General features: G+C 33.3%; 1 long non-coding RNA gene across 1 annotated transcript; it reads right to left on the reverse strand.

The window, feature by feature from the left end:
* Positions 1–1,690: 1,690 nt before the first annotated feature.
* On the reverse strand, positions 1,691–6,633 carry LOC116959544. Its single transcript, XR_004405923.1, has 3 exons — positions 6,575–6,633; positions 3,468–3,590; positions 1,691–1,891 (listed from the first exon to the last, which is right to left on the reverse strand). It is a non-coding gene; the product is annotated as an uncharacterized LOC116959544 (long non-coding RNA).
* Positions 6,634–19,758: the final 13,125 nt, after the last annotated feature.

The following is a 19,758-nucleotide window of genomic DNA, read 5'->3' on the forward strand; positions in this document are numbered from 1 at the left end:
AATTGTCAAAATCCCATTTATTTAATAGAAGACAGAATATAACCAAAGAAATACATATATTTCTCATATGCTTATAGACACTGATAGAAAAAAATAAATATTTTTTATTAATTGAAATAAATACTTACTTCTTGGTTACTTTCATTATCAAAAGGCATTGACAAAATGAGCTAAGAAAATAAATCACGTCTATGCTGCTTCCTAAGAACTTCTTTGCCCAAGTTTGTCTATGTTTCATCTGGAACTGTGCTGTGAGGTTGCTTAAAATTAATCAATTTTAAAATGTTTTGAAGCTTATTTATGATTTGAATAGTAATTACTATAAAGAAATCCCCAGAAAATTTCTGACCAACTTTATTCTTGAAAAGTCGGTAGATTTATTTGTTTTTCCAACAATATTTTCTAGCCATAAAAAATTTTCTGTTAGTAGGAAAGATACAGGATATAATGTCCTAATATAACTGTTTCTTCAAAGGTTAGCTTCAGTTCAAATATGTACAAGAGGAGTAAATAGCCTGACATATGTACACTCCCAAATATACCAGGAGGAAGGAGTAGTTGCTGCATTTGTGGTACAGGTTACAGGCATTAAATGTGCTTCCTGTTTTCTTTTTATTCTAGAACGATGAAAAGCTGTCTGTGACACATATAACACTTGAATCCAGGAATCATATGCTGCTTTGGAAAAAAAAAAAAAAAAACAAAAAACAAAACAAAACAAAAAAAAAAAAAAAAAAAACAAAAACAAAAAGAAAAAAAAAAACCAAACCAAACCAAACCAAAACAAAACAAAACAAAACAACAAAAAAAAAAACACAACCAAAACCAGAAAAGGAAATCATTAATTTGTACTTGCTTGTATGCTTATGGTAAAAAATCAGGAATGGTGCCAAAATTCTTAACTACATCAATTTTTCTTAGAGCATGCTCCCTGCAGGGAGACCTCAGGTATGAACACCTAATGAAAAGTCATGCTGTGGCACTGACTCACCCTTCTTCCATGTTGATACTGATCTGGACAAGCAATTCTCATCTTTTCTAACTAGAGCATTTTTTCCAAATTTTAACTGCCCATGTGGTGTGAATTCATCTTCAGTATACTCCATAGTGGTTGAATAGTCTTCCTAAATGAAGTTTTTTTATAATTCCATAATAGGTTAGTGAGAACTTTAGTCATCTTTCCTTGGTGTTTTCTCACAATATATCAACAAGTTCCTGTTATATTCTGCTATGCTTAGAGAATGAAGGACAGAAGTCCTGTGGTGATTTTATTGTAGTTCACGATCCTCATTAATTTCAGGATAGAAAAAAAAGGTGTAGCCTCTTTACAAATGTAGAAATATGCAATCTGAATAAATATTTTCACTACCTAAATATTTGTGTTAACCTTTTTACCTGTATAAAGAAGCATGCAAAATATGCTTTTCTGACTTTATACAGCACAATCTTTTCTGATGTCATATTTTCCTGATACACTGGTATTATTTACTAGTGTAGGTTGTTTTTTTTTTTTTTTTCTTGTACATCCATAGCTGTGTTAACATGATTTCACATATCATCCTGGATCCTAAGAGATATGACAGTTTAGAACAGTTAATGATCTGTTTCATAATTATCCAGAGCTGAATATTGTATATGTTGGCATATTGTAATAAATTTACATACCCAGAAGATAGGAGGGCCGTATTTTTGGGTTTTCTACTTGGAGGTGTATCCTGGCAGAATTTCTTACATTTACTCTGTCTCAGAGTTCTGATTTTATAGGTAGATTAGATACAGTGCATTTAGCTTTGTCCCAGTTCATGGTCAGTTCTTTCTCTTTTCAGTCTTCAGTCTGGTGTCCACATCTTTATCACTTTCCCTCTCTTCAATTTTCAACAAGGATGGCTCCCTGGATGTGGAAAGAGATGCAGCACAGCTTTAACACATGTACAGGTACAATACATGAGTTTTAGTGGAGCCTGGACACTGACCACATGCAATCAACTGTGAATTCACATGAAAGTATTGAACATAAATCAAGTCAGAAGCAGATTCAAGTTGTATTGCAAACTTGATGTTTAAAAACTCAACACAGAAAACATTGGGGACTGCACTTGGTGGTTTGGCAAGAGTTCATATCTTCTGAAACAGGAACAACTAGAGAAGATAAATAGGAGTGTAAATTATCTGAGACAGCAGAGTTTAGTTGTCATCATGAAGTTTCCTTTTTCTGACTACTTCTAATATGGTTTGTTGGGGGACACACAAAGCATGATGTCTGCTCTCAGTTCTCCTCTCTGTCTCCACAAAACCTCTGCCACAAATAGCCTTCTCCAGTATTTGCATATACATACATATATATATATATATATATATTTTTAATCTCAGAAGCATAGTAGTGCTGGTAAATATACTAGCTGCAATCACTGCATACCAAGGACAAAATTGTGTGTGTTACTTAGAAATCCAAGACATTCTGAGTGCTTCACATCTGAAGTAAGACTTTCTCCCTACAGAATTAACACTATTATTCAGTTAAGTAGAATAGAGATTTATTGGGAAACTTAGGCAGATAAACAACTTTCAACTTTTAATGTCACCATCACAAATGTACTGAAAGTGGTTTTAATGTAGCGTATGAATCAGATGCTGAGTTTAAGGAGATATAGTGAGTTTTTGATGCAAGCTACAAAGACAGAAATAAAAGAACGAAGAAACTGTTTAGAAGTTCAACACATATCACCTCATCTATACATCTACCATGAGTTATATTGTTATAGAAAACAAACACTGAAGATTATGAAATATGAGTCTCTGAACAGTTCATACCATGCAAACTATTAAATTTAATAAATATAAGCATAGATCTCTTGAGAAAAAAAGGTTATACAGATTTTATGAAATGCATTGTTTCCAGGAGATAGTTTTTGTCTATTACTTCCTCATTCTATCATTTTAAAGAATGAAATATTCTAATATTAACTTTATTTTTTATTCTAGTTTGACATAAAATGTTTTTTAAGCTTAGAATTAGTCTTTGTTTTGCTAGCAAAACTATAGCACAGTCAACTGACTAAAATTCACTTAGTTTTTTATTAATTTTTTGTCCGCACTGAAAATTCTATGCTGAATCTGATTAAAGTAAATAAAAAATAAAACAAATAAATAGAAAAAATGCTTATTTTATGATCCTAGAGAACAGCCTCCATATAGCTTGAATTTAATCAGTTTCTCAGTTCATTATTACAGTACTTCATGTTCACTGTATGTTTTGTTTTATATGTGCTAGCACTTTATTTCTCCTAGTCCTTTTGTATTGGTAAGATTAAAGTCATGGGGTCAGCTCTGTAAAGACATGTGGAAGTTAAAGGATATGTGAATATTTGGAATGTAAGGATATTTGTTTTGTGAGAGTATTTTTTGAGTAATTTACTCAATAGTAACAGAATCAAGAGACAGGAAAAATAGTAAGTAAATACACAAACCTTAACAATTAGGAGATAACAGGGGCTATTGCAAAAGTGAGAACTCCTGGGTGACTGATGAATGGACTACTGTCAGAGTCATCCAAGCATCACCTTGAAGAAGCTCAACTATAATTTTGTAACCTTTAGGAAGGGAGAAACAAGATTACCATGGGACTTATGAGCAAGAATACACTTTTTACCAGATATATGAGGGGCCCAGTGGGATTAGCAAAAACTTGGTAGGGGATATTTTAACAGGATTGTGGAAATGTGCAAAACTACTGTGGGGTGCTTAGGGGAAGGGCCAAAGGTGGTAAAACGGATGGAAAAATTTGGATCAGGGAGGAAAAACCATGGGAAAATGGGGAGCAGGAGGGGAATAAAACATCACATTTAAGTAGAATGCTGATCAGTACATTTGTGTGGCCAAGCCCTGTCCTCATCACCGCAGTGATATTAGATTTATAAGTTTTATAAAATGTATTAAACTCTATTTTCTGTGTGATTTAGCTCTCTTTTCTGTATGTGGGTAAATGCGTGATTCAGAAGTGAACTTCAGGGTGGACTAACTGGTATGCAGGAGACCAGACATGAGCTCAGAGCTTGAGGTTGTATAAAAGGGACACAGGGTCTGGGCATGGACACTAGACAGGTGGATTTAGGTGGAAAACTTTGAACACAAAAGTTCTTAGATAGCATTATTCACAGGACTGTTTTATATGTCAAAGGAACTTGTGTTGTTTTTCAGATTGATTGTGGAAATTTCAAGAGAAATGTGATGATGCACCTGCTATAACGAAAGGATATAATTATGTATCATCATTCAAAATATAAGTAACTCCAAAATCCTATAAAAATATTTTGACGTGTTTTTTTCTTCAAGTATATTCAGAAATAGAATCAGGCATGGTAAGCACTCTGTGGTGGGTTAGCCCTGGCTAACAGCCAAACCCCCACCAAGCTCACTCCTCCCCTACCCCAGGGGGATGAGGGGACAGAAACGGTAAGGAAAGGAATGAGAAAGCTTATCAGTCAAGATAAAGTCAGAGAGATCATTTAACAACTACTGTCACTTTCTAGAATTTCTTGAGCCCCACATTAGACATCAAAAAGGACTCTGTGTGTGTGTGTGTGTGTGTGTTCGAGGAGACTAACCTTTGCTAACAGCCAAAATCCCGCTCAGCCACTCACTCACTCCCCTTCTCAGTGATATGGGTGGAGAAAATAGGAAGAACAGGAATGAGAAAACTCATGGGTCGATATAAAGACAGGGAGATCACTTGCCAATTGCCATCATGGTTTACTGACAGTTAAAATATTTGTAGAGTGGCAAACAAAAAGACAAACATTAAAACACCACCTTTCCTCTCCCCTTTCCCATGCTGAACTCCACTCTTTCACTCCTGACTTTTCTGCACTATCTTAAACATATTTTCACTGAGGTATCACCATCTTGGCTGAGGAAGTCAGCTGTGTCCTGTGATGGGTCTGTTGGAATCATCTGGAACCGGCTGCACTGGGCATGGGGCAGCCCCTGCCTCAACAAACAGAGGCTGCCCCCTCAGCCCCTTGATGTCAACATCTGGCCTCATGTAACAAATAAACCTTCTTATTTTAGATTAGGTAAATATTCCTGAAATTGAATCAGATGTCTCATGAATAACGGAATGTGTAATATTTTTAAAGGAAAGCTGTAAACTTTTAGCTGAGAAATATATTAAAAGTATGTCTAACATACCTTCCATAGCACTGCATGATCAATAGAAACATTTCAACTACAAAACTATGTTTAAAAGACTTATTCTAGTTTCAAACTGAAAAGTTAATTCTTCAGTAAAATAGTCATATTTCAAGATATAAATTATTTGTAAAGTAGCATGTGTTTTTAACCATATAGACAGAAGTGTTTTCACATGCTCATACTTCAAAGTTTCCAATTAAAAAAGAGATATAGCTACAGTCTTATTTCTCAGAAGTGAGAGCCTGATTGCTGTTATCTTCCCCCTATCAGCTTGGGACAAAATCAAAACAAGAAGATGCTCAGCATATCTCACTCCAAGTTCCCTTTTTCCCCGAAGGAATTCACATTACTGAGTACCTCATGACCAAAATAAATTACTGAGTTGTCATATGATAGATTAAAGAATTTTTATGTCGTAGACAAAGGATTTTCAAAGTCCTCTATGATTGGTTAAGTAGAAAATAGCTCTGCTTGAACTAACCAAAAAAGAAGGGACAAAGAAAGCATTTGTTTCCCAAAGGTAAGTGCGTGCCTACCTGTAGCTCCAAATAGGGCTCATGAGGTTATAGGTCCAAACAAAAAGCACTCTGGGATTTCATTGCCTAACTAGTCCACAGAAAATGAAAGGTTGGTTCAGTTCATTTCCTTCAGAAAAAAAAAAAAAAAACAAACATACACCAAACCAAACAAAAAAAAAAAAAACAAACCAAACCAAAACAAAACAAAACAAAACCTGCATGAGAGGATTTGAGCTAAGAACTAGTGTGCTTGTGTAGGAATGGAGAAATCTCACTCTTGTGTCTCTCCAGCCTACAGCTCACCCCATCTGGGACAGTGTTGTGGCTGCCCTCACACATAGACATGTCCTCTGGACTTCTCTAAACATTTTTTGCTACTGCACTGCCAAGAGTGGAAACCTTGTGAGGCTTAATTTATCTCTGGAGTTTTAAAAGAATGGAAGATATTTTACTGGTTCCTATTGCAGGGGAATACCTTTGTCACAACAGGCCATGGGTGTGCAAGGTGAATATTTCCAGTACTATACTTGTGTAAATTTTTAGAGACATTTTTGAATATTTATACTTTTATTATGCAAGAAGTATTTTTTGCTTATCTATTGCTAATGAAACTATCAAACATAGGTTGTTAGATTTTCTCTTTAGACACAACTTTGGATTTTAATTGGATGTAATGTGTTGTGGTTTAAGCCTGGTCGGCAGCTAAATGACACGCAGCTGCTCACCCACCCTCCCCTACTTGGGAATGGGGGAGGGAATCGGAGGGGCAAAGGGAGACTTGGGAGTTGAGATAAAAACAGTTTAATAAGAGTAATAAAATAATATGGTTACAGTATAAACAGGTAATGTACAATACAATTGCTCACCACCCGCCGACCAACACCTGCCTGTTCCCATCTAGCGACCCTGAAACACAGCAGCAACAATCCCGGAAGTGAGAGCATGCCTTCCCGCCCACTCCTTCCTTTATATGGTGAGGATAATTTCACATGACATGGAATAGCATCTAATCCAGGCCCGGTGTTCCAGCTGTGCTCCCCCCCACCTCCCACACATCCGCACACAGGCAGGGCACGCAGAGCTGGAGAGTCCATGAAATCTCAGTGTGCATCAGCACTCCTCCAGCTGCCAAAAACGAACATGAACTCTATTCCAGCCTGAACCAAGACATAATGTTATAGGACATTATCTGTAAGGGGGCATAAAAAACCCATTATACATAGTTGCCAAATTGTAGCAAAAAGGAAAAGTTCTTAAACCAGTATTTTATGAACTGACCTTTAAAAATTACTGTCTGTCTTTGGCAATAGAGAGCAATAGTATAGAGATATTTATTCAATGCGAATTATCTTTAACACTAATCAGTATTCCTTAAAAATGACAAAATTAAGCATACCTTTGAAGGAAGTCAATACGATAAAAAAGGAAGGTTTGCACATCTGGCTGAGGAATGTGTTGTCTGAAGCAGAATGGCCTATGAAATACAGAGAAAGAACATGGAATTTCCTTTTTTTAAAATTAATAATTAATTAATATTTTAATATGTGAAGAAGAAAAGCATATCTTCTCTGTTTTATTTGCATGTTTGCACCCACTCAAATTATGCCATTATGAAAAAAATCATTTATAGCTCTAATGTTAAAGCAGAAGGTTAGAATCTTATCTTTCTGTTTATCTATAAAGTGCTGTTCCCACTTATGACACTTCATAAATAAATGATGATTTTTACGTTAAATATTGATATTTTCAGTTACTTGTTCAAAGTCATGAGTAGTACATGTGACAGGAGGTTTTTACTGTCCTTAAGGGACTGCTCTGCTGCGATTCATTAGCTTTGACATTCACCTGTCTAATTATTTGCTGGAATTGTACAGAAGCAATCCAAATATTTTAGTTTTGGTTTTTAATCAGTAGACTTTTTAAACATTTCAACCTAAAATTTACAAGTTTCACGTGCTTAACTGACATGTTTGATAGAGTATGTCATCCTTGATTTCAATGGCATGATACAGTATGAAAAGTAATAAGGTAAGAGATAGCTGATATAGCATTTCTTTCCATCCCAAATAATGGTATGATCTTCTGTGAAATCTAAGGTTATACTTGAACATTTTATTAAATGATTTTGAAGTTCCTTATGACAGCAAATTTGAACACAAAATGTCAAGTATATATACTTTTAAACTGTGAAGAAAATATGTAAAATCTGACATCTAAATATAGTATTTCAAATGTAAGTAAACAAAAATAATCACATTTAGTATAACATATTTGTATAATACCCTTTTCAGTCTAATTACTTCACAGTTGTGTAATTTTAACAGTAGTGAAACTTATGTGTAAGAGAAAAACAGTTAATAAAAAGAGGCAGTGAGCAGATTCATAGAATGCCTATTAATCCACTGAAAGGTAATCTGAGTTCTTTACAGGTAAGGCAAATTTTAATATGTCATAGAAATGACATCTATTTCCTTTTTCTGATGACATGAGGAAAATAAATTATAATTATTATTATAATGTTAAACTTTATATGCATGATAAAACACAGGAAAACTTTTATTTCTGTTAAAAAAGAGGAAAAATACATGGCAAATACTAAAATAAATTCTGTTCAGTATTTTTTTGTTTGTTTTTAGTGACTGTCATTAGTTAGACTGGAGGAACACCTGCCTTACTTTAAAATACTACTGCAAATCTGCAGTTACTGAGTCCTTTCATTCGTTCCTTTGTATTTGTCAGGTCCTATGTATTTTTCTGTAGGTTTATATGCTAAGTTTGAAAACATTTAGGAATGATGTGTGCTCTCTTAGGATATGTACTGGCTTAGTCCAAGACTCCACCTTGATGTGACCTCATCTATCTGGCCTTGTGCAAAGAATTTGACACTCTCCCGCATGGCATCCTTGTCTCTAAAATGGGGAGACATGGATTTGATGGATGGACTACTCAGTGAATAAAGAATTAAATGGACAGTCACACTCAAAGAGTTCTGGTCACTAGCTTGATGGCCAAGTGGAGAGCAGTGACGAGTGGTGTTCCTCAGGAGTCAGTACTGGAACCAGTGTTGTTTAACATCTTTGTTGGCAACATGGAAAGTGGGATTGAGTGCACTCTCAGCAAATTTGCCAACGACACCAAGATGTGAGGTGCAGTCAACATGCTGGAGTGAAGGGATACCATCCAGAGAGACCTTGACAGGTTTGAGAGGTGAGCCCATGCAAACCTCATGAAGTTCAACAAGGCCAAGTACAAGGTCCTACACCTGGATTGAGGTAATTGAAAGCACAGATGCAGGATGGGCAATGAGTAGACCGAGACCAGCCCTGGAGAGAAGGACTTGGAGGATATTAGTGGATGGAAAACTAACTGTGAGACAGCAATGTACACTCGCAGCTCAGGAAGCCAACCGTGTCCTCGGCTGCATCAAGACAAGTGTGACTAGCAGGTCGAGGGAGGTGTTTCTTCCCCTGCACTCTGCTCTTGTGAGACCTCACTAAGAGTACTGTGTCCAGCTCTGGAGCCCACAGCCTGGGAAAGACATAGACCTCTCTGAGTAGGTCCGGAGGAGGACCACAAATATGACTGAGGGGCTGGAGCAACTACCCTATCAGGACAGGCTGAGAGAGCTGGGGTTGTTCAGCCTGGAGAAGAGAAGGTTCCAGCGAGACCTTATAACAGCCTTCGAGTATTAAAAAGGGACCTACAGAAAATATGGGGAGGGACTCTTTATCAGGAAGTATAGTGATAAGAGAAGGGGTAACAATTTTAAACTGAAAGAGGGTGGATTTAAATTAGATATAGGGAAGAAATTCTTCACGGTGAGGCTGATGAGACACTAGAACAGGTTGCCCAGAGAAGCTGTGGATGCCCCCTCTCTAGAAGTGTTCAAGGCCAGGTTGGAACTTGATCTAGTAGAAGGTGTGCCTACCCACAACAGGGGTGTCGGAACTAGATCATTTTTAAGGTCCCTTCCAATCCAAACCATTCCATGATTCTATCATTGTTACAAAGCCACATCCAGTGTAGAAGTTTCCAGACACACTGAATTTACCAATACATGTATGTTATCCTATGTGCTGTAAGACCAACATATAACACTTGCTGTATAAAATTCCCCAAGTATAGAATTGTGCTCCAGTCCTATTGAAGCCATTGACTTCAGTGGATAATTACTCAGGACCCTTTATACTGTAAGACAAATGCAATATATGTATCTTTTTAAAATTGTTAGACAGTGTGAACAGTGTTTTACCTAAAATAATCTCAGTTTATGCAAAAAACATATTTAAAGATGACTTATAAATACAGATTAGCCATGTATTGATTTTAACTGAAACTGAAAAAAGTTGAGGGAATATCCTCCTGGCAGTACTATAGTAGACTATATATGTCACAGTCAAATATTTATCTGCAAATAGAAGTTCTCGGGGGAAAAGTTGGTAAGTGATAGTTTTTAGTGTTTAATATAATTTCAACACAGGTTTTCCTTTGCCTTCCCCTTTAGTTCTCCATAAAGAAATTTTAATATAAAACATTAATTTTTAAAGGTTTTGACAAATGGGTCTCCTTTCATCTTTACTTATAGCATAATTGCTATGTTCATATGGCACACAGAAGTAATACGTAGCTGAAAAATTCAGTAGCTAAATTGGAGATAACAAGTTAATCTCTAGAATGAGACAAAAATCTGAATGGATAATATTTATAAATTGGCCATTATTCAAAGATAGATCCACTACAGTTTAAAGATAGATCCACAACAGTTTAAATACTGTAATAATTTTCTCTTTATAGTATTAATTTCTGTATTATCTCTTTATGATAATATAAATTGTCAGTTCTTTCATTTCAGCAATATCATGATATTTTATTGTTATACTTATTTTTCCATGAATAATGAGCCTAATCAACCAAATAGTATATCTGTAGATCAACTGTGTATTTTTAAGGTTTAAGCTATTACTATTTTAGTAGGTAATCATTTTAGTAGGTAATCATTATTTATTTATTAAATTGCAGATAATTGTTATGTAGCTAATATATAGTTATAATAATTGATAGATGTAGAACAAATTGTTAAGTCATTTACTATTTATTAGACCTAATGAGTTGTTAACTTTGGGTAATGTAAAGCAAAAAAAAGCTTGTAGAAGAGTAAGATAATAATTTTACGTAGAGTGCTAAACATTTTTAAATTATTTAGATGCTTTGTGATATTTTGCACAGGGTGTATGTTCCTTAATTCCACTGTTTTGTGTAAAACAATAACCCATTCTGAATTTCAGTTTCTTATTCCAACTTTTAAATATCACTGAGCATCTATTTACCTGAAGTTCTGAAATAATCTGGAGTCAGTCTTGATGCCAAGATTATTAATGCATTTTATGTTAATAATCACTGAACAAAACCACAAATGACACCAGGACTCCTGAAACTAATGAATATTTAACTGTTTTAAATAAAAAGTGAAACAGCTTCAATAGGATGGATTTGCTTTTATTTACAGAAAATAAAATGTATAAGGAAAAAATAGAAAAAATGTTAATACTAATGGCAGTTGGAGTAAGATAGTGACAGATAAAACTCTATGCCAAATCAAGCTAATAGATAGACTAGTGGGAGAAGAGCAACTCATAAAAGCATGTATTAGATTGTAAGTATCTGATACAATGAGGAGGTTGAAACAATCAGTCATTGTGGGGCTAAGAGAAACATGAACATCACAGTTAGCAAACCATCATGACTGAAAACCAATATTAATGTATATGTTGGGTCCAGAAAAAGAAGACATAAGCAAGCACAACAGTGTGTTCTAATCTGTAATGAAATATGAATGGATAACATAGATAAAACAGAACACATTTGAACCAGGTTTATTCTGAGTCAGTGTGGTGGTTTCACCTTGACTGGCTGTCAGGTGCCTACGGAACTCCTCTATCATTCCCCCTTCCTCAGTAGGACAGGGAGGAAGAAAATAAAATGAAAAAAGTCCTCATGGGTGGAGATAAAGGCAGTTTAATAAAGAAAAAGCAAAGACCATGCACAGAATAAAAGGAAACCAGAAAGATTTATTCTCTCCTTCTCATCGGCAGATGATGTCCAGCCACTTCCTGGAAGTAGGGCCTCAGTAAGCATAGCGGTTGTTCCAGGGGAGAGAAGGGGAGGGGAGGGCAGGCTGTTTAGACTGTGAGGACTGAAACGCAGCATAATTTTAGTAAAATTAAATCAATATTTATCGTTGTTTTAGGTAAAAGTGAGTAGTGGAAACCTGAATAATACTAATTCTGAAGATATATAATTTTCAGATATTTTAAGAGATTGCTAGTTCATTTGTAACTTCTGAATATTCTGTACTATACAAATGTTATTTAAATGATTGATTTAATGTTATGACCACTTTAAGTATTCCTGTAATAATAATATTTGATGTAAAATTTCCAAATCAACTGTTATTCTTACTCTCCAAAACTCTAAATCCAGATACATTATATTCATGTTGTGACTTTTAACGTTTGTGATCTGGATTTTGTAGTCCTTTCTCCTGTGTGTGACAAATTTCTTCTACTGTTGGTTTCGGCACTCTCAGTGTTGTTAATTAAATAAAGAACTTACTAGCCAAAGTGAGAAAAATATCAGTATATAAAACTATTTGTGTGTGTGTTCACATGGCATAAAATTCTGGGTTTTTTACATCTAAAGAAAAAGTAAGAACAAGGTTGTAATGCAATAAATTTTTCTATCATTTCATATCAAGTTATTGATACACCTTAAGTCTTACAATTTTTTTTTTCCCAGAAACCTTCCTAAATATATGTGATTAATACTAGTAATTCATTTTCCAAAAAAAGCACTTGAATTTCAGTAGATGATTAAAGCTTCAATTCCATATTTTCTAGTCCTAAAATAAATACATTAAATTGTATATGTTAACTGGTATTACTAATCCTAGTTCATAAATTAGGTTATTAATTGAAACTCTAATATTCCTCAGTGTAAGCTCTTCTGATTAGAGAGATTTTTTAGACAGATGCAAGATTTTATTTTTAAATTTCTCATGTACTTCCAGCTGACACACATTTGTTTGCATTTCCCTTCTAAAAAGATTTTGTAGGGAGAGACTGAATTTATCATTCCAGCACTAATTCAAAATAACTTTAAATATGGATTTATATTAAAGAATTTATTACATTGCTTAATTTCTTTATAATAAAACACAGTGAGAATAATTCCTTTCTGAGATACTATCACATAGATATCTATTAAAATATTAATTGCAGAAATTCCACTGTTTCCAACACAGACCAACTCTGTCTCTTTTATATCTATTTTAACCAGTTCTCATTCTATATATTAATTTACTAAATATGAACCTAATATAGATTTAATTTTACTTATCTTTGAATCTCCTCTATCATTTGTTCACAAGCACATTAACGTCATCTGTATGTAGACCTCTATCATTTGAGAAAGCTGTAAGGTTGGGAAGTAGCATCTGTACCCGACTAATTTCTTACACATTTTCCCTAAACTTTATTCTTTGGCCACTGTCAGAGAGAGTTTAAATGAATAAATAAACCTTTACTCTGACTGTGAGGTTTGACTCATTCTACTTCTTATGCAGAGATGTATCATTTGGTTCTTATGTACCATTATATGCTGAAAGGTGTTGATTTAAAAGACGTGCTATATAACTTATTCTTACTATCCACATCTAGCTTCTGTGCTAGTACTGTATAACACAGTGCAATGCCGTGACTCTGAAAGAAAGGCACATCTTAAAATGCAAAAAGTATTCAAACCTAATTTTTCACCAAACGGGCTGCACACAAGTGAGTAGATTGTGTTGTGTTGTGTTCCTGCTCCGCATATTCAACGCTAACTTAGAACCATACTACATCTATTCTTCACAAGCAAAAACCCTGACTAAAACCCAATCTCAGGGCCTAATGAGGCTTGTTGTCATACCTTGGTACAGTCCTTGGTTTCAAATGATCTGTTCACTGATTGCTTTGATATTATATTGCTCTAAAACTAGCCTCATTTTGCCCTACCATTTATACATTCTTGGAAAAATACAGATGGATAAGTATGTTCTGTCTTCTTGAGGCAACAAGTCTCCTGATAGTGTCTCTAAGAAAGCTCTGCATCAGTTTCTGTTTTAGATAGCCCTACAACAAAACTTAGTCTAAGATAAGGAAACCTGATTTCTGAATATTATTTATTATGACCCTTTGGGAAGTCACTTCATGGTAACAATTTTCTCTGTGTGTAAGATAACAACTGTCTTTTTAAAATGGTCTGAAATCTAGAGCAGAAAGAGATCATGTAAAATCATTTAAATTACACACTCTTACTCTAAATGGCATACACTTTTATTATTATTATTATTGCACTACTGTTGGTTCCTGGACTACTTTTGTGTTCTTCTGCAAATTTTTTTCTTTAAAAAAATGCCTGTGAAAAAGTATTACCAATAATTGATGTTTATATCTTTTATGTGGTATACCCTTAGACAGTTCCAGCTACAGAAATGTTACAATTACATTTGATACTTATAAGGCTGATTACTTTTTCCTTAACAACCTCTTTTTTATATGTCCATCTCCTTTCCTACTGTTTCTCTTCATGTATATTAGCAGATGATATTTAGAAAACATTTTAAAATATGCTGGATGTTTTTACTAACAAGACTATACAAACCTATGAATGAACATTTAAACCTCATATTGTAGAAAGTACATGATTTTTCAAATTTTCTGCCCGTGACAGATTATATATATATGAAAATAGAATATATGTTCAAAATGTGTTCCTTAAGCAGTTTTGTTTGTTCTTAAGATTGCCTTGAGAAGTATATTTGGGGGAGGAAACACAACAAATAAAAACCCACAAAAAACTAGACATAGTTTGTGACAGAAGGAAAAGATCAATTAAAACTTTGACCAGTGGTTCTAAAGATACTGATACAGTATACAATTATTATGCTGTATTTTCTTACAAGGCTGACAAAATGCTGTAGTTTAATTCTTAGAATACTTTTCCTATATGTACTAGGTATTTTGCTTCTACCATTTGTATAACATGATCCTTAATTTTCACACCTTGGAATGTAGCCAGAAAGAACAATTTCAAAAAATTCTGTTATTACTGTATTACAATGTGTTTTTTTCTACTGAACAAGGCCTGAAATAAGTTAACCTGCAACATTATCAAGTATGCCTAAAGCCTGTGTTATTAAGATTTGTTATCAGCACAATTCTTTAGCTGTGTAAAGCCAGACATAAGAGTTCAGCAACCATGAAAAAAAAAAAAAAAAAAAAAAAAACCCACCCACTCAACAAACAATAAACAAAACAAAATAACTTTAGTCAGCATCAGATTATTACATTCTAAAACCTTAGGACTGTCTGACAACCAACATCACCAAATGTTTGTTGTTTTCAGGATAAAAATATCATTAGCAAACTCTAGGCTAGAAATGAGAAAATTAGAAGCTATAATTTTGGATAAAAAGAAATTATAGTAAGGCATTAAGTAATATATTGCTTAGATCTTCATCACTTTTCTCCTGATAGATTTTTAATTGGATTTGCATCTTTATTGGAGAGCAGCAAAATTAAGTGAACACGAGACATATGACTTCACATTTGGCCATATTGGAACATACACTTCTAATTAGAACTTTGTTTCATTCAGTACTAGTGAATTGTCTTCTTTGTTATTAGCTATTCTAACATTTCCTGCAAATTTTAAAATGTAGATCTTTCCAAGACACTTAGACACTTACACTTCACACTTAGTTCTTTTGTCTACTAAAGGGTTTCTGTTTTCTGTTGTTTGTTTGCTTTTTCCTTCAAATAATATTATTAATTATTACAAACTTAATATAATTAACCAAAACATTATTATTATTATTATTATTATTATTATTATTATTATTATTATTATTATTATTATTATTATTATTATTATTATTATTATTATTATTTATTATTATGCCCTCACATCATTGATCAGATGCCCCTGAGCCTTCTCTTTTCAAGGCTGGGCAGGTCTTGTAAGTTTTGCTAATGTGACAGATGCTCTAGTCCCTTGATCATCTTTATACAAACTGGTCATGGTTTGAGTTCAGAGGGCAACAGAAGTTCAAAGTACAAAAAGATTAAATTTGCAAATTACCATTACAAATACAAGATTTGTTTAGCACATTATCACAGATTAATTTCAATCCATGTGGTTCTACCTGGCTGTTTGGACATTACAGAACATAATCTAATAGTAAAACTTGCTACACTGCAAGCTAGCTTTGTGTGTCACAAGAGTTAGTATGTTGCATATTTACAGGTCTGGCAACATAATTACTCTGGACTGTCACAGAATGGAGAAGAAAATAAAAGTGTTTTGTGTCAATCATGAAGCTACTAATGCTGTTGAAGAACAATTGTAGATTTTATATATCCTGAAAAGTGCTTCCAGTGTACTAATTCGAAGCTGGCACAATAGTTTAAGTAAGAATGAGGTATATATCATACAGTTTTGTTAGTTATATTCTGAAGTAAAGAATAACTTCTTGAGAAGAAATATGAGAAATTTATATAACATGTTTAATCTACATTAAGTATCACAAACCCATGGCACTGAAAAGGTTAATAAAATAAAGTTTGTTTAAATTCTGGTTTTCAGTGAACCACAGCTTCTCAAAATTCTCAATCCTGAAGGGTCATCAGAATGATGTATTGTTTGCTGTTATGTCAGCATGTTGCATTATGTAAGGAAACACAATGTTCTTTTTTAATGGGGTGTAACAACAGGTCATCCCAAGAAAGATGCATCAAGTCAAGGAATTTAGAAACTTCACGGTTCACTGAAAGCAGTGGATAAAAATAGTCTCATTTCCTTTTATAATGCAAAAAGAGCTGAAAGAGTTTAACATAAAAACATTAATTTTTTCCTTTCTTTCCCCACAGAAATTTTCTGCACTGGATTAGAAAATTCAGTATTTGCTCTGTGTTCTGTATTCATATTTCAAAGGAATTTTTTCATTAGTTTTGTCTGTTTTCTATTTCAGGATTTCATAATTAAAGAAAGCTCTCCGTGAATATTTTTAAACCCTGTTAGGTCTGATTTTGACTGTTTTTGTAATCATTCACTCAAGAATATATGGATACTTGGAATATGTATGGCTTAATGCATCTATAACTATAAGGATTTTCCATTGACCATGCAAAATTAGTCTTAAGCAATTAATAAGGGGGAGCACATATCAGAGAAACGTTTTTGTGCAAGAATTCATTTCCTGTTCAATAATTTAAATTTCAATAACATTTTGTAATATATTCTATAGTGTGACCTGTTTGTTTTAAAGCCTAGATAAAAAGAGAAAGGGGATATTAAAAGGTTTAATAAATCTAATAACCTTCAAGGATTATCTATTATACTATTATAGTACCACTAGTCATATTTCCTTTAAGGAAATTTTTTTATGTCCTACAAAGAAGTAAGCTCATTTTAAAAAGGGCTTAGTATAGATAGTCATACAATCATATATTTTCATATGATTTAGTTTATACTGAAACTGGGGACATGCACAGTCATAGGACTAACATTCCTGTGGCATCTAAACATTTAACTGCCACCTTTGCCTTTGAAAATTCCACCATGACATTTAATTCCAGTGTATTTTTCCTATCATTACACTTCCATCCAAAGTTCACCCTCAAAATAAAGAATCCTAAACAACAGAGAGGAACACACTGATTTAAAGAAGTTATATAATATACAATCAGGTTTCATAACAGTAAAATTTACTGACTGACTGTGGCTGATTTTGTCTTCCTGAAACAACTATTTGAATACGAAATTATAAAATACAACTCACAAAAGGAAAGTTTTGTGACTCAGACAATGCATGTAATACATCATCTAAATAGTCTAGTCATTGAGGAGTTGCACTTCTGCAGCTTTGTAAAGTCAGAAAAAACACAACACATATTTTACAATACCTTCTGATTTACTCTTTCTTTCCAGTCATCAAAATTAATGTTAGAGCTACTTTTCCTATATTTTTTCTATGCATATTTATGTGTATTGAAGCAATTTGATGCAAGTTTTGTTTCATTATATTTTAAACTATTAATGACATATAATCTTTAATAAATAATATTCCCAGTCTGGGAAGCAAAATATAAAATTATAGATATTTTGATTGAATTGTGTGGCTGCATTAGAATAGAATTGTGTGGTTTCAGGTTTTCAGAGATATTTTGAATTTCAAAGTGTCCTCTGGTTGTTTTTCAAGACTTGCTCTCTTGATAGAAAATAATTTAACAAACATATTCATTAGGACAACTGAATTGGAAAAACCATAGTCTGAAAACTCAGTCAAAATAAATTACTTAAAAGCTTCAATGAATAATTGGATACAACATTACAATAGCAGACATGAGATTCTATTTCATATATTTTTTTTTTCAATCTAGATGCAGCATTTGCCAGACTGTCTGGTTTCATGAATCAGAACAACTTTGTTGTAAAAAGTACAGTATAAATGCAATGTTAATTTTTGTTAAGACTAATCTCATATGTAATGAAGTTTATTTAAAAATTCATATTAATGAAGTTTATTTTAAAATAAACTGCAATTGAATACATTTTTATTCTTAAAGGAACAGGAAAATATAATCAAAAAGTTTAATTGATCATTCATTGTGACTGGATGAAGATTTGTAGGTGTTACAGCTATATACTATATAATTAGAAAATCAGCATGAATTAACTTTTAGGGAAGATTAAAGCCTAAGTAAAATCAAACAAAAACCAAACATAAACTGTCTGTAAACAACCCACACTATATAAGCTTAGATTTTTATTTGTAAAGGTTTGGGGATTTTTTAACTAAAATGAGAAATTTATGTACTAGGATAAAATAACTTAATCTTCCCCATATTTCTTTTTTTCCTAAGCTATGCTGAGCAAAATTTTGATGTAGAGGATATGTATGTTCTTCCCTTATTCATCATTCCTTTTCATAATAAATTCACCTTCTGTTGAAACTGAAACCTGTGCAAAGCCGTAGAAATGTTGAACATTCAGAATTGCCTAATTCCTGCAAGTTAATTTAGTATTGAGGGAGGAAAATACATTTTGTATTGCACACCATCATTAAATGTCTGCATTCATAATTGTACCAGAAAATATCAATGGTTGCAAGCACCAATACGAGAGAAAGCAGTGACAAGAGTGGTTGATAATTGAAGCAGTTTTCTCAGAGAACATAATTAAATCAAAGTAGTCCAAGTATTTATGTTCTAGCAAATCTGAATAACGGAAAAGGTATGAAATGTATTTCCACTGTATGACTAATGTTGTTCTGTAAAATCAAAATGTTATTTCTGTCTACCTTGTATTTGAAATCTGCATTCATATATTTGGCTGACTTTAAAAGGAATCATAATTTTTAGTTTTTGATTAAAAATTACACTTAGCTATAAACTCTCAAAGCTTTAAAATTATATATGTATATTTTTATTCTTTTTTTCTTTCCTGGGACATTACTGAAGAACTATAGCCATAAAGTCATGTAACATCGAAAGTATTAGACAGAATAAAGTGTTTAGCACTCTGAAGCCTTAAAATATCCCAAATGGGTGCATTGTTCTGATACTAAGATGCATTGACTCTTCCTTGAGATGGACAATAATCTGAAGTAAATATATATTGAGATTCACAGGGGACAGAAGATGGCAAATGGATACTTCATTACACATTGTAGTATGCACAAAGAATACTTCTCCTATATTTTTTCCTCAATAAAACCATTGATCTAAGCAAACGTAAGCAATTTATATTATATAATATAATGAGTTCAATTTTGCTACTTTATAAAGATGGACTGGTCTGGCAGTTAATTGCAGGAGAAATTGAAAGCCACCCAGATGGAAAGCTTAATTTTCAGGCCAGATTTTTTCCATTAGTGAGAACAAACACATGTTTATTGTGTTTCAGGAATTCCCATATGTAAAGCATACATTAAATTGATAAGTGCAATTAG

This window comes from Tyto alba, unplaced genomic scaffold (genome assembly GCF_018691265.1).
Source record: "Tyto alba isolate M040663 unplaced genomic scaffold, T.alba_DEE_v4.0 Super-Scaffold_6, whole genome shotgun sequence".
Taxonomy (NCBI): Eukaryota; Metazoa; Chordata; class Aves; order Strigiformes; family Tytonidae; genus Tyto; species Tyto alba.